This window comes from Accipiter gentilis, chromosome 16 (genome assembly GCF_929443795.1).
Source record: "Accipiter gentilis chromosome 16, bAccGen1.1, whole genome shotgun sequence".
Lineage (NCBI taxonomy): Eukaryota > Metazoa > Chordata > Aves > Accipitriformes > Accipitridae > Astur > Astur gentilis.
The window spans coordinates 15333093-15346188 of NC_064895.1; the positions used below are offsets into that span (position 1 = coordinate 15333093).

Sequence of the window (13096 nt, forward strand, 5' to 3'; positions counted from 1 at the left end):
ACCCTGGGCTTGCAGAAGGTACTCAGGCGTACCTGGAGTAGCATCGACACTTTGCAGTGACATTTCTTCCCCTGTGACATTTCTTCCCCAAAGGGAAGGCTGCTGGGCTTATAGCATAGCCTGTCCTAGTGTTTGAAAGGAGAGGAGCTGGATAAAGCAATGTAAATGCTTGCAGAATTACCTTCTAACTTGCAGTAGAGGTCAGGATTCAAAGCTCTCATCCTTCCCCTCCACAGCAGCTCCCCAATCTCCATACCCAGTCCTTGCCTTGCCTCTGCCCCACTCAGTACTTTGCGAGTGGGACGATGGAGTTCCTCTGAGATGACTGGTTTGGAACGCAAAATAAGTTCAGCTCCTAAACCCGCAAAAAAGTCTCTGTTGAAACAAGCAGTCTAATTTCTTAAACTCTTTACAGGGCTCTCTGTGAGCCAAAGAATACGTCAAACCTAATGAAACTGCCATTGCTCGGCGCCACAGAAGTCAAATGCAAACTTTTGCTGAGGCCAATGGCACAGCATCAAGAGCTGAACTTCAGCCACTTACCTGTGCATACTAGCTTAGGACATCTGTAGAAGAAAGAAGTAGGTAACAGCAAAATGAAGGTAAACTTGCTGTAAGCAGCAGATTACCTCTATAGGAAGTAAAGATCCTCTGGGGGTGACACAACGGTAAGAGGAGCAGGCAACAGCTTTGGGTACTGCAAAATACTTGTAAAATCCTTTAGGGCTTTTTTTCCCTCCGATGCCAAAGGTGTTCAATTAATTACTTAACACTGGGAGCCAAATGAAGCCTGGTGCTCTGAAACAAGCTTCTGTGTGCCTTTCTGGGGAGGGCCCTGGCACGAGGTCAGGGCAAGGCTGTCTCCTGCGAGAAGCCCTCAGGCTAGCAGCAGCCAAGCCCTGGCTGGGTTAATGCACCCGGCTCGATGACAGGAGAAGGCTTTGCTAAGCCAAACACAGGTCGGACCTGCTCCGCCTGTCCGTAAAGTACCTTGCTGACACCACCTGCCTACAGCTTCCCTGCTCATACTCTGGGATGCTTTTTTGCACGAGTTAAAAATAGTGCAGCCATTGGAAAAATCACTTAAAGGAAAAAAAAAGGGGGGTTGGCCTCTACCTTGCTTTGCCCACTCTGCAGGATGGGAGGCTAAAGCATGAATAGGAGGCAGTACTGGTGATGGAAGCAATCAACTGTTTTTAGACCCTGCCCTTGTTGTCCATCCTCATCTTCTTCTCCTTTGCAGAAAGCTCCTGTTCAGATTTCCTGGACACCTATTTTCACTGAGAACACACACCACATGACTGTGCTCAAGACAAGCTAACCCTGGTCATTGAAAAGAGAGCTTTATTTTGTACTGTATCTTCCATGTTGTTTTTTTGTTCTCATCAGAGTATTTATTTGCAGATCTGTTTCTCAGGTAAATGCTTTTGAGTTACTGCCTCAGCTGTAACATCCAGAAATTGGATATTAATAAAGCAGTTCCCTTTTTCTTCATATAGAGATCTTGTAACCTCTAAAGAAGCAAGCACATCTATTGCTTTAATACACTTCATGAATCCAATCTCCTTTTTACTTTTAGCAGAGAGCAGTTCAGATGTCTTTGGGATGTTCTACATTTGTTTTCTCCTTGTTCTATTTGTTTTCTAGTGACAGAAATTAGAATTACAAGCATTAGCAGGATTGCTCTATTGATTGAGGATCAATACTAGATTGCTTTTCTTCCGACACAGCTGACAGCTCCATCCTCCTCTGACTTCAGAAATATTCACCCCAGTTACAGTCATTTTACAGACTTTTAGCTTAACATTATCATGAAAGGCTTAGCAGACACAATGCGTTTCATACATCACCTCCTTTAATGCTGCCTTTTCTTTCCTGTTGGAGAGACACAGAGGTGGCTGAAAGTGACTTTCTGGGAAAAGTTACAGCTGTAATTCAAACCAGCAGAGGCTTAATGTAATCCACACGTTGCGACAGACTTAAAATAGCACATAAACCTTTATACTACAAAGCTATGGATTTCTTTTTTAGCATAAAGAACTCCAGGTGTTTGGCATCTCTATTTCCAATGTTAAAATGCTGCATGTTGGAGAAGTGAAAGACACACAGTGGTTCAAAAGGCAGCTAGGCTTTGGTCAAAAATACCAAAAAATGACAGTGTAGGTTATGGTATCCCCTAGTCCGGCGCTGCTGCCGACTGTGCCTCCATAGCAGGGCACGTTGTCACAGAGCTAGTGGTTTCTATAGCAGCGAGCACTATATAAAAAGCTTGACTTTTCCTTCACCTAGGTAATCTTTACATGTTGTGAGGAAGTTGGGAGAGAAGAGGCACAAACCTGCATCTGTGCGTGCTGCAGGCAGGCTCTGAGCAAGCATCGCACTGGAGGCTCTCTGGGGATCAGCTGCCCCTGCATTTCAAGACTTGTGTTCCACTGATGTTCTGTAGCTATTACTTTTTCTGATCATTTCTATCAGGGCGGAGGTTCCCAGAGGATTTCCCAATTTTCCAGCCACTCCATATTAAAACCACCTCTGTTCTTTGGCTCCCTGTGCTGATGGGGGCTGTTGCCAGTGCTCACACCTGTAGGCACGGCCCCCCCATGGCTGCCATGTACCACATCCCCCAAAATATTCATCAGTACCACCCCTGCTGCAATACTACCCCAAGACCTCAACTCCTGCCTCCCACCACCCACGACATACCTTACCCCACGGCTCTCTAGCCCTCCCCAGGACTGCCCCATGTTCTGCCTCTCCACCTCTCCAGTACCAGCCAGCCAGTACCCGCTCCGTGCCAACACCGCACGGAGATACAACGTGCCCACCACCCCTGGCCTAAAAAGTGACCCCACTCTGCTGAGCTCATTAGGATGTGAAGATACAGGGCATCCTATACCTGGTGGCCCCTGGTTCCTATATATATAGTCCCTCTGCTCTGTACGCTGTCCAGATTGATTTCAAGGGTTGCACCTGACCCTCAGTTCTCAACCCCAATACAAAGAGATAAAATAACATTCTACAAGGAACATTTCATCTGGTTCGTTTGAGGATCATAGGTGTCAGATTTGCTACTTAGATGATATTTTTAATTTCCAACCATGCATTGGCACATTGCTACATTTAGCACGTTGCTTAAGAACACCAAACAGCATTGCAACACGGCTTCTTGTGCTAAAGCAAACATTTTTTGAACAGTGAACCCGGCTCACAACCACTGGACCTGCTGGTTAGCCCAGTTTTGGTTGGGATTACACATGCTTCATTTGTCCAGTGGTATTATCAGAAGCTACGCCATCAGCTGGCCAGATACCACATTTGTATTTAAATTAAAACATAGATTATCCCACAGTACACACAAACATGAGCAGGAACCGAATCAGAAGCACACCATCACCTACCTAACCCTGCCCTGCTTCCTAATCAGCTTCTCCAGCCGCTCTCTGTGGCAAAATCCATGAGGGTCTCACCAGATACAAGATCCTCCAAAACGGTGACTCCATCCCAGACTGACCCTCCCCTGACCATGTTTTCTGCACCACCAGCTACGTATAAAGGCAAGCCAGCTGAAGGACCAACACGTATGGGTGAAATCTCGAAAGAATAAGGAATGCTTACACTTTGGAATAAAATCTTGCCAATTTGCATATTAAAAAAACCAACAAGCCCAAAGCACTACTAGCAACAGTGTCTTAGTATCAGTTGCAGAAAGGAAAAAATGTCCTTTCCTGGCATATCCTTTAAAGGCCTAAAATCCCCCTGCAGCCAGGATTTTCAGAGGCCCATAACTTACTCTGCTAGCTTTTCTCGAGCAAAATGTCCAGCTCAGCCAATAGAAGTTTTGCTTGAATAAAAGCTATTTCTTTAACCAAAAGGTGAAGAAATTATGAACTGACAGGTTTGGGTTTTCAAACCACACACAGAATTGCTCCCATTAAACAAAGGGAGTTTTAATGGGAGAACTCATATTCTGCCGAGTGCTTACATGAACCTCTCCCTCAGAATTGTCATGCACTTTCTAGCACAATAAATACGTCAAAAAATACACTCTCCCTACTGAGTGGCTGTGATGTATTATTTAGTGGGATCTTTTACAAAATAAATTTATTCACCATTTAAATATTGAGTGTAAATTTGTCTTCAATTTATCTGCATTAATCCTTTTGTTATTAAACCAGTTAGTGTACTGGTTTAGAAAATTCCTCAGGACATAAATATCCACGGCACAGACGTTTATTTGAACTGTAAACAGAAGCTGAGGGTTGCTATGGTGTGATCTTTTTCTCAAAGTCTATTTACTTCACCCAGCTAACAACAGTATCAGTAGTGGAGTCCATAAAACAGAAAGTATAAAGTAAAGAAGCCGTCACACACCATGGCGCTGAGAAGTCCTTATTCTAAGGAAATGAATTTGAATACTCACCATAAACAAAGGTATGTAGAAAATCAAGATAAAGGGTTTTTTTTAGGTTAAAAATGGCATTTTAATCTGTATTTTGTGATAAAAGCTTTAAAAGAAGCAGCAGCTTGAAAAGTCTGCTTTGATTGTCGCTGTTTTCTAGTCCTCTTGCAAAATTGTAGGTTTGTGCAAGTTAAGGTATGCAGCCTAGGTGAATATTCACATTATAGCAAGTTAATGAGACCCTGGAGGAATGGGAACAGGCAAAGAGCAAACAGATACAGCACAGAGAAGCTTCTTGCAAAATCCCTAAATTAGCCTTTTGCAAGAGTATGGTACCATTTTAACAATAGAGCTAGTGCAGGCTATTTCCAAAATGGATATTCTCATTCACCAGCAAAACTTTTGGCTCCTGTGAACAGCTTTCCTACTGGAACCACAAGTATAAGAAATTTGCTGCTTTTTATTTTATGCTAATGGCTTAGGTGGTTTTCATAATCAGACTTGCAAAAAAGGCAGTCCAAACACATCCTTAATCCTCCGTCAGGTTCAAGTATATAAACAAAACTCTTATGAAAGAAGAATGGCTGGAATTAGAAATATAAAGCATATCAAACAGAGAAAACCCACATACCTTCCTCTAACAGAAAACTGGGAATTTAAGTTGTTTTTCTATTAATTCCCCCACCCAACTTCTCCCTTTACTCTGGATAAGTCCCTTTTTAAACAGCAAATAAGTAACAGGAAATATCATGCAATTTAATGCAATCACTTAATAATAAACTTCTTCCACTAATGTAGGGAATGCTTCTGATTCCCACCCAGAGAGCAGGCACCTGCACTATTTTCCTAACATAGGTGTAGTTACACCTTTCCTTCCCATTAAGAAATCTCATTTTCAACATCTGCATGTAGGACTCCATAAGGGTATCTCCACCAACCTTACAGGTAATGGAGGTCTAGGGAACAAGTCTGCAATAGAGGTAGTGTGGATCTGTGGAGCGAAACCAACTGTTGTGAAGGACTTACAAGGACATTTAATCCACCCTGCGGGTCAGGGGCTGCCTGCTCTTTCCTGGTCTGCAGCATTAATACCCATGAGCAGCTGGAGAGTGGGTGCAGCTCGCCTTCCCCAGCAGCAACCCAGGAGTCCCCAGAGCCAGTGTGTTCCAAGACCACCCTGTGGCACAACCCAAAACACAGTAAGTGGAGATGACTGGGAGATTTGCTTGAAAAACACTCTAAACTGGACAGCAGATGTGAATATTGATGCACTTATAGTCATCTACTGCAGTCTGACAGCCAGATGTTCCTGCCTTTCCCTCCCGCTGTCATAGAAAGACACAGGTCTCTTGCAGGTTTGCAAGATCTTCTGGCCCTGCATGGATTTCTCAAGTATCCTAAGGACTTTCTAAATGGCAGTAGATGCCTCTGTGTGTGACTAACTCAACTGACCCAACTAATTTTGCACAGGTTAGTCAATCTTCAACAAATCAGAATACATTTAAAGGATCTTTAGCATGCACAGCAGACAAGAACCAAGATTTGCAGAATGTTCTTTTCACGGTTTAAACTACCAATGATGTGGAATGCTGCAGCATACCATGAAGAATGAAAAAGCACCTCTGAATATCCCTATTTTGGTTGCTATCTTTTTCACTCTTTTAAAAACATATTGCAGCCTCGAGTAGTCTGACCAGAAACCAAGTATGCAGGTAGCCCAGTATCTCAGAACTTTGAGATTCCTGCTGTTCAGCAGCAGGAATGGTGGAAGCTGCAGGGAGACCTCACCTGGCATGGGGTTCTCCATGCTGGGAGGCTGCTGGCTTTACTCTCTGCGCTCTGTCCTGGGACTCCAGACCCTGGAAGTGTTTTGGAAACCCTGCTTCTCGTTCATCAAAGATTCACTGATGTCATTACATTTCAAGATTAAATATTTCAGGTTGAACGGGTCAACAATTTTCCACAATCTCAGTTTTGCTGAAAAGTTTTTTATAATGTCTGCAAGGAAAAGGCTGGTAGATGCACTTATGTCAATGCTGTGATCAAAGCTGGACTTTTAAAGACAGATATATAATCCTCATAGTCCATGTGTGTAGATTATATGGATAATTCACACAAAAAGTAGGAAAAGGTCTTGCCCTTTTCTCATTAAGTGATCAGTTGTAAGAAAGTAGAAATTTATTCTAACTCTGCAACTCTATTTTTAATTGCATAGCTGTCTACTAAGCTTTCTAAACTCAAGCAGTAACCTAAGCAAAAGGTTTCCTAAAAACTGGGTCCTGTCCTGAAAACTGGAATATAGCCCATCCTAAGAGCCAGGCTCCCATTCTCTTCATTATATTGTTAACAGGACCTGTAATGAAGTATCTGGTACAATGGAAGACCGGTCTGAAAGCTTTCCAAAGTCTGTGTGGCTGCTCTGGTCCTAAGGTCAGAAATGAAAGGTTTTCCTTTCATTTGTGCCTTACTGTTTGGATATTTGCATGTGAACTGTTGTACAACTGAGCTAAAAATAAAAAGCTCCAAAAAGACATCCGGGAAGATTTCACATTGTGCTGGCTGCCCATTTCTTCAGGGAGCAGAAGTTTCCAACTCCATAGCAAAACAAAGAAGCTCTCTACAACCATAGAAGGAATAAGGCTCAACTGAACTACAGAACAGTGCAGGTGATCCAAGAAAAGAACGGCAAAACGGACTGTGCTTTCCTGGTACACTCCATTGCTTTCCTTTCTAGGTCTCATGGTGCATCTGCTCTGCTGGGCATGAGCAGTGTATGTGGTCAAATCAGGCAGGGATTAGAGAATGCAGTGACTTTGGTAAAGGTCTGACAAATCTGTGTAAGAAGCAATGTGACCGGTGATCAAATCCTGCTCAGCCTGGAGCAGAGAAGGCTGTGGGGAGATCCAAGAGCTGTTTCCTACTACCTGCAAGGTTATTGGAAAGACACGGCCAGGCTGCTCACAGCAGTGCCCAGTGGGAGGACAAAATAAAATGGGCACAAGTTGAAACAAGAGAGGTTCTGACTATATAAGGCAAAACTTCATCATGAGGACAGCCAAGGGGTGAGCCGCATTACCCAAAAAGGTTGTGCAGTCTCCATCCTTGGAGGCTTTTGAGACCAATGGCATAAAGCCCTGACCACCTGATCTCACAGCTGACCCTGCTGTGAGGAGCAGGTTGGGCTAGAGACCTCCTGAGGTCGCTTCAGACCTGAATTCTATCATCTCCAGAAACTTCCCACCAGATTCTAGCATATTAAAGAAAAGGCTATACACAAACCCCCCTACATCCAGTTATGGGAACATCCTGCCTTTAGGAAGAACTTCCTTCTAATCCCCAACAGTCAGAGGTGGCCAAACATCAGCCTGAAGCATGATTTACCACTGGCTTCTACAGTTAAGAAGGAAACGTACACTAATAGCTGCAATGAAGATGCTAAAAGCTTTGATGAAAACCAGATAAAGCTTGTGATTGACATGTTCAGACAAGGCTTCCCAATTTTAGACTCTTGACAGTTATCCTGAAAAAAACTAAAAGGAAGTAGCTCAATTCTCAGCCAACAGAACTTGCAAAGGCTAAGAATGTTTGAAAACAGCTCCCTTTCATTTAATAGCCAGAGACACAATTTAAAACAAATTTTAGGTACCCCGATTTGAAAACTTTGCCAAAATTGCAACAGAAAATTTTTGGTATCTCACATTAAAACAGAAAGTTAATGTCCTTTCTGAATACGGTGAGCAGATGGTAAATGAAACATTTACTGTATTAAAGCGCAGATCAACAGATAGACTCTTAGCTGCTGGAGGAGACAGCTACGAAACAGAGAATAATCAAAAAAACAACTGAACAGCATCCTGAGCATTGAAATATATAGCGATACACACCTGGAATACTGTAATTTGCAGGATAAAATACTTCTGTAAGTACTACAGTGTGCCAGGTAGCAGACAGAGAACACTGAATCTCTGCAGTATTTATGAAGGCTTCTCCTCGGCTGTTACAAACTGACCTGTAAGCTGTAATGTTAACAGAAACGTATCGCAGGAGCACAGAAAAGCAGGGCTATGCCAGACTCCAGAGGTCAAACTGCTGCCTTAGGTACTTAAGCAGTATATGAAGTATAGCCCTTTCAGAAGTACTTAATTACTTTATACACTGAAATTCTTTTAGACCTGTTAATGAACTGTGCAAGAAAGCAGCAAGGATGAAGAGAATAAAGCCAAGCTTCACTATGCAGTTACCGAGCTCCCTGCCATGGTGAGGCTGTGACTTGAACAGCTCTGACTAATGAAAACAACTTTGGTTGTCCATGCAGTATTGCACTTCTTGACAGGATCTAGCCTCTAAGACTGAAATTATGTGAAATAGCAACTGAAAACATTCCTCAGCCAGTGAGGAACACTTCTTCTATAGTTCTTTCTCCTCAAACCAGATACTTCCAAACACCCCTACTCACACAACAGCTGTGCAGCACTCCCTCCCTGAAATCCCATCACCTTGCTCAGGCAGCAGGTTTAAGCAGAAGACTCTAATGTAACAGGCCTGCATGTTCTATGGAATAGCTGCTGGTTAATATTTTTTTCAAGTAAATAATATTTTTCTAAATCAATAATTTTTGTTTCAAATAAAGCAAACTGCATATCAGTAGCTAATGTACCTTGTAACACTAGAATTTACATTATAAGAAGAGAACAAAAAAACCCACAACAGATTTCTTACAGTCTGCATTACAGCTTTGATTTTATTTTGAAGTGTCAGACTCTGTGTCACTGGAAGCAGACATTCCCTCAGTGGTATTTGTACGCTGCCGACGCAACAGACGCTCGACTTGCCAGGCTCTCTCAGCAGAACTCCATTAAGACAAGAAAGAGGTTTATGTATTTTTATGAAAGCTACAGCAAAACTTAATGCATGAGGCCTTTAATCAAGCAGCTACATAATCGTTTAAAAGGAGTTTTACTCCACACTGGTAGTTTGCAGGATTTGTTTTCATTTTGGCTGCATCCAGTGACCCAAGGCACTCTGCTCCTGCCAGACCAAGACACAGCTTGTCAGCAGGATCTGTCACCTCTGGGCTTTCTAGGGCCCTTGGTGGTTAATGCCCAGGGCCAGTGAGAAAGCACTGCAGTAATGCTCTGCCATCCGTCACTTCTCTGCTGGGTGCTCAGTGTCCTCTGATCGATCATCTAACACCCTGTTCTGCTAACCACTGACATGACCCATCTTCCAGCCCACAATCTTTACTGACTTGACTGATCTTTATCCCTTTGAGGAAGATGATGACAATGCAAATGTCACTATTTGAGGCACACAACACTTCTCATACTGAAAGATTTCCATGTGGGTCTCTGTCCCACTTGCGAAGTGGCAGAGATCTTCTGAATGGTGATCTGCTCTGAAAAGCTGGTCTCCAGAGAGCTGCCGTCTCCTCCAGCTGACAATTTTGCTCCTGCCTCTTACTCACACATGACAATATACATTGCACTTGTGTTTTTAAATGTGTATGTTTCTTAAATCTCTGCAATCTCTCAAAAGCACAAACTTTCTTGTATGAAAATTGCTTTGCTGTCCATCAAATCACTATCACACCCCTTCGAAATTTGTTCTTCAAAGATAATGATATGGCTCTGATCTTCCTTCTTCTACAGGTAGACTTGCTGGGACACAGGCAGGCATACCATGCATCTTCTCCTAAATTCAGCATCAGATCTAGGAGTGGGAGAATCCAGAAATCCTTCTAGCTCCTTCCTCCATGGTCTGAACTGTACAAAACATGGCATGAACATTTGGCAACACAGTCCTTAGAGTTTAGAATACGTAACTTTTGTAGGAAAGTATCCCAACACAGTACTGACTGACGAAAAAACTGCAAACCAACATTGAAGGTATACTGTACAAGACTTGGATGTAAAGGAAAAATCTGGGAAACACAAATGAGCTAAAAAAGATTTCAGATCCTATTCCTGCAAGCAGGACTACGTGGGAAAATGAGGTCAGAGTCTCACTGACTTTCACAGTGCCCATCCTGGACCAAGATGCACTTCCAACCAAAGGAGCAACACATTCATCTCCTGTTATTACTTCCCTTCTGTAACTGATGTATTCTTGTATTTAACGAAGCGATTTCCATTAAGTTTTTCAGTGTTTTGGAATGAGCCTCTGAAGTCCCTGGCTTCCAGTGAAACCTATGAGAACTTCTTGAGCTTTGAGAAACTTCTTACTATAAAAACCAAAACAAATTTTAGAAAAACATCTCAGAAATTGCCTCTGGACAAGGACATTGAATACTGGCATGCAAAACCTAATTTTCTTAACTACTGCCTAATGTAAATGATCAGTTTCGAGAAGTGTGTATTTTAAAAATAAGGCAGTGCATATAAAGGCAAACATTAGCTCAAGTGTTGCATAACTGATACTGCAATACCCTCTTGTGGTCAAATAAAAATGTTTTGTCTGAACTTCTTCCTCCATAAAATGCCTCTCTAGACATCTTTTCCTTTGACGGGGGGAAATAACATATTTTTCACAGATGAATTTGTAGCGTGTATCATCACTTGTCTGGCAACAACAAAAGACTAACCTCAGTCAAGTTCTTCCTTAGAATGATGGGCACCAACACTGCTTGTCAGAAAAACTAATCCCAGATCAAACTCCTAAGCAAAGGCACCATCTCCTACAGTGACATTCATAACTTTTTTCAAGTTTCATGTCCCCAACGAGAAAAAATAAAGATGCTATAATCAATTTACATAGATACATATGGCATGAAGCCACAATAAACACCAACCTATTCTACAGGATGAAAGAAGTACAGAGTAAATCAGTCGTATGAATTCAAATGAGCTCCCTGCTTAAATGCCCTGCATTGTTATAATAAACAGATACTAAACTGGCAGATGGTAATATGAGGGAAACAGCTCAGTATCTGCAGCAGTTCTGCTGGGCTGTTAATCTAGTAAGTGGCCTAAATGGGCTAGTAATATCTAGTAAGGAATCTAGAGGAACGCCCAGAAATTTCACTCTTGCATTCACCTTGATGTGCTCTAATGGTGCATAACCACTCCCTTAATGACTTCTGGTCCCAAGTGAAAATGGGATAATTTTCAAAATTTAGCTCTTAGTGATCTGTTTTTGGAACAGTAGCTACATTTTAAAGTCACATTATCGTAATTTTTTTAAAACCCAACTTATTTAAACAGCCATGATCCTATTCCCATCTATTATTTCCAGAGAAATGGCTTGAACACTATGAAGCATCCAATACTTGCATGTAGACTAATAGCTTACTTTTGTTTAAAGCCTAAAGAAGTCCTAAACAGTTAAGACTTCTTTCTTTTCTGAGGTTGGGGCTTCTCAGACCAACAGATTTGGCTTTAACCTATGAGTTCCCTTTCAGTAAGATGTTCCGAGAGGCACTTTGTAGCCCTACACCTGCATCAAAGCCAAGGTAGGTACAAGTCCTGCCTTTTTGCAGACACCACCCAATGGCAAAGACTTTAAACACCTGCTTGTAATCTTTCCGTCCAGTTTATTCAGTGGCTACAAGTAGTCATTTGGAAGCTACACACTCAGCTCAATAACCATTTTTAGTTTATTATGTTTAATTTGCAGAAATTGACTTGAAGAAAGGATTAGAATTAGAATAACACAAGAACTTTGTAAACAAGAATTAAAAAGTGTTCCATGCACAGGAAAAGACTTCCCATCAGGATCCTTTCCTGACCTGATCAGGAGCTAAAATCCCATGTGCACTGATTAATGCACTGGGTCTTCCAAACATGCCTCGGCTTCCTTTTAAAGCAGCTAGATGCTGCTAAAACCCCATTCTCCAACCAGTTGCACACACTCTAACTTGGAGAGGACTCTGGATCAAATGCAGCAGGATAAGCAGATTCCACAAGAGGAACAGAGACAACTATCAGGACAGGTTGGCAAACAGTTCATTTCTTCAGTTCATGATAATGCTGCGTGGATACATGACTTTTTTTGCCTTTTGGACGAAAGAGATGAAAAACACTGTTTCGGTTTCAATTATCTCAGAAAAACAAGCAAACAAACAACAAAAAGACTACTAAAAAGTCACTCAAACCCAAAGCAAACACTGTGGTTTGAGGTGGAGTTTACCTCTTCTTAAGTTACGTTATTCTGACCTTCAAAGTCAGAATAATTTTTCCAAATATAGAAGTATTTCTTGCTCAAATATGTCTACATGAAGTGTTTGGATTGTGTAGTTGTAACTATTTTAAAAGAAATTATTTGCCAAATTCAGCATGTATTTCCCAATACTGCAAGCAAGTAAGTCTGCCAAAAAAACCCTAGAAAAGTAGATTCAAAGTTCATTAGCATTTACCAGGAAGATGAAGCAAGACGCTGATTTCATCTGGAGCTAATCCACACTATTCAAAAACAAGTTTGTCAAGAATTTCAGAGGAAATTTATACTTAAAATACTCTGCTTTCCAGCAAGGTCACAAATACCTGAGGAAGTGACTTAATACCACAAAAGCCCAACAGGCTGACTGTAAAGACAAACACTGATATTTTGGACACTGTTTTGAAAATTCTAGCTTTGTATACTAATAACCCTTTGAAGTTACTGAAAAACTACTTCTCATAGTTGCTTAATGCCTCCTGCAGAAATCTCCAAGTACTTAAAAAGGACTTTTGATGATCTCTGGCTGCTCTTTTTTTAGAATCT

The 13096-nt window shown here is 41.8% G+C and overlaps 1 long non-coding RNA gene across 1 annotated transcript in view; it reads right to left on the reverse strand.

Annotated features, from left to right (window-relative positions):
- Positions 1-13096, reverse strand: part of LOC126046778 (uncharacterized) — a 60333-nt gene that overhangs the window by 46417 nt on the left and 820 nt on the right. The window lies entirely within an intron of this gene.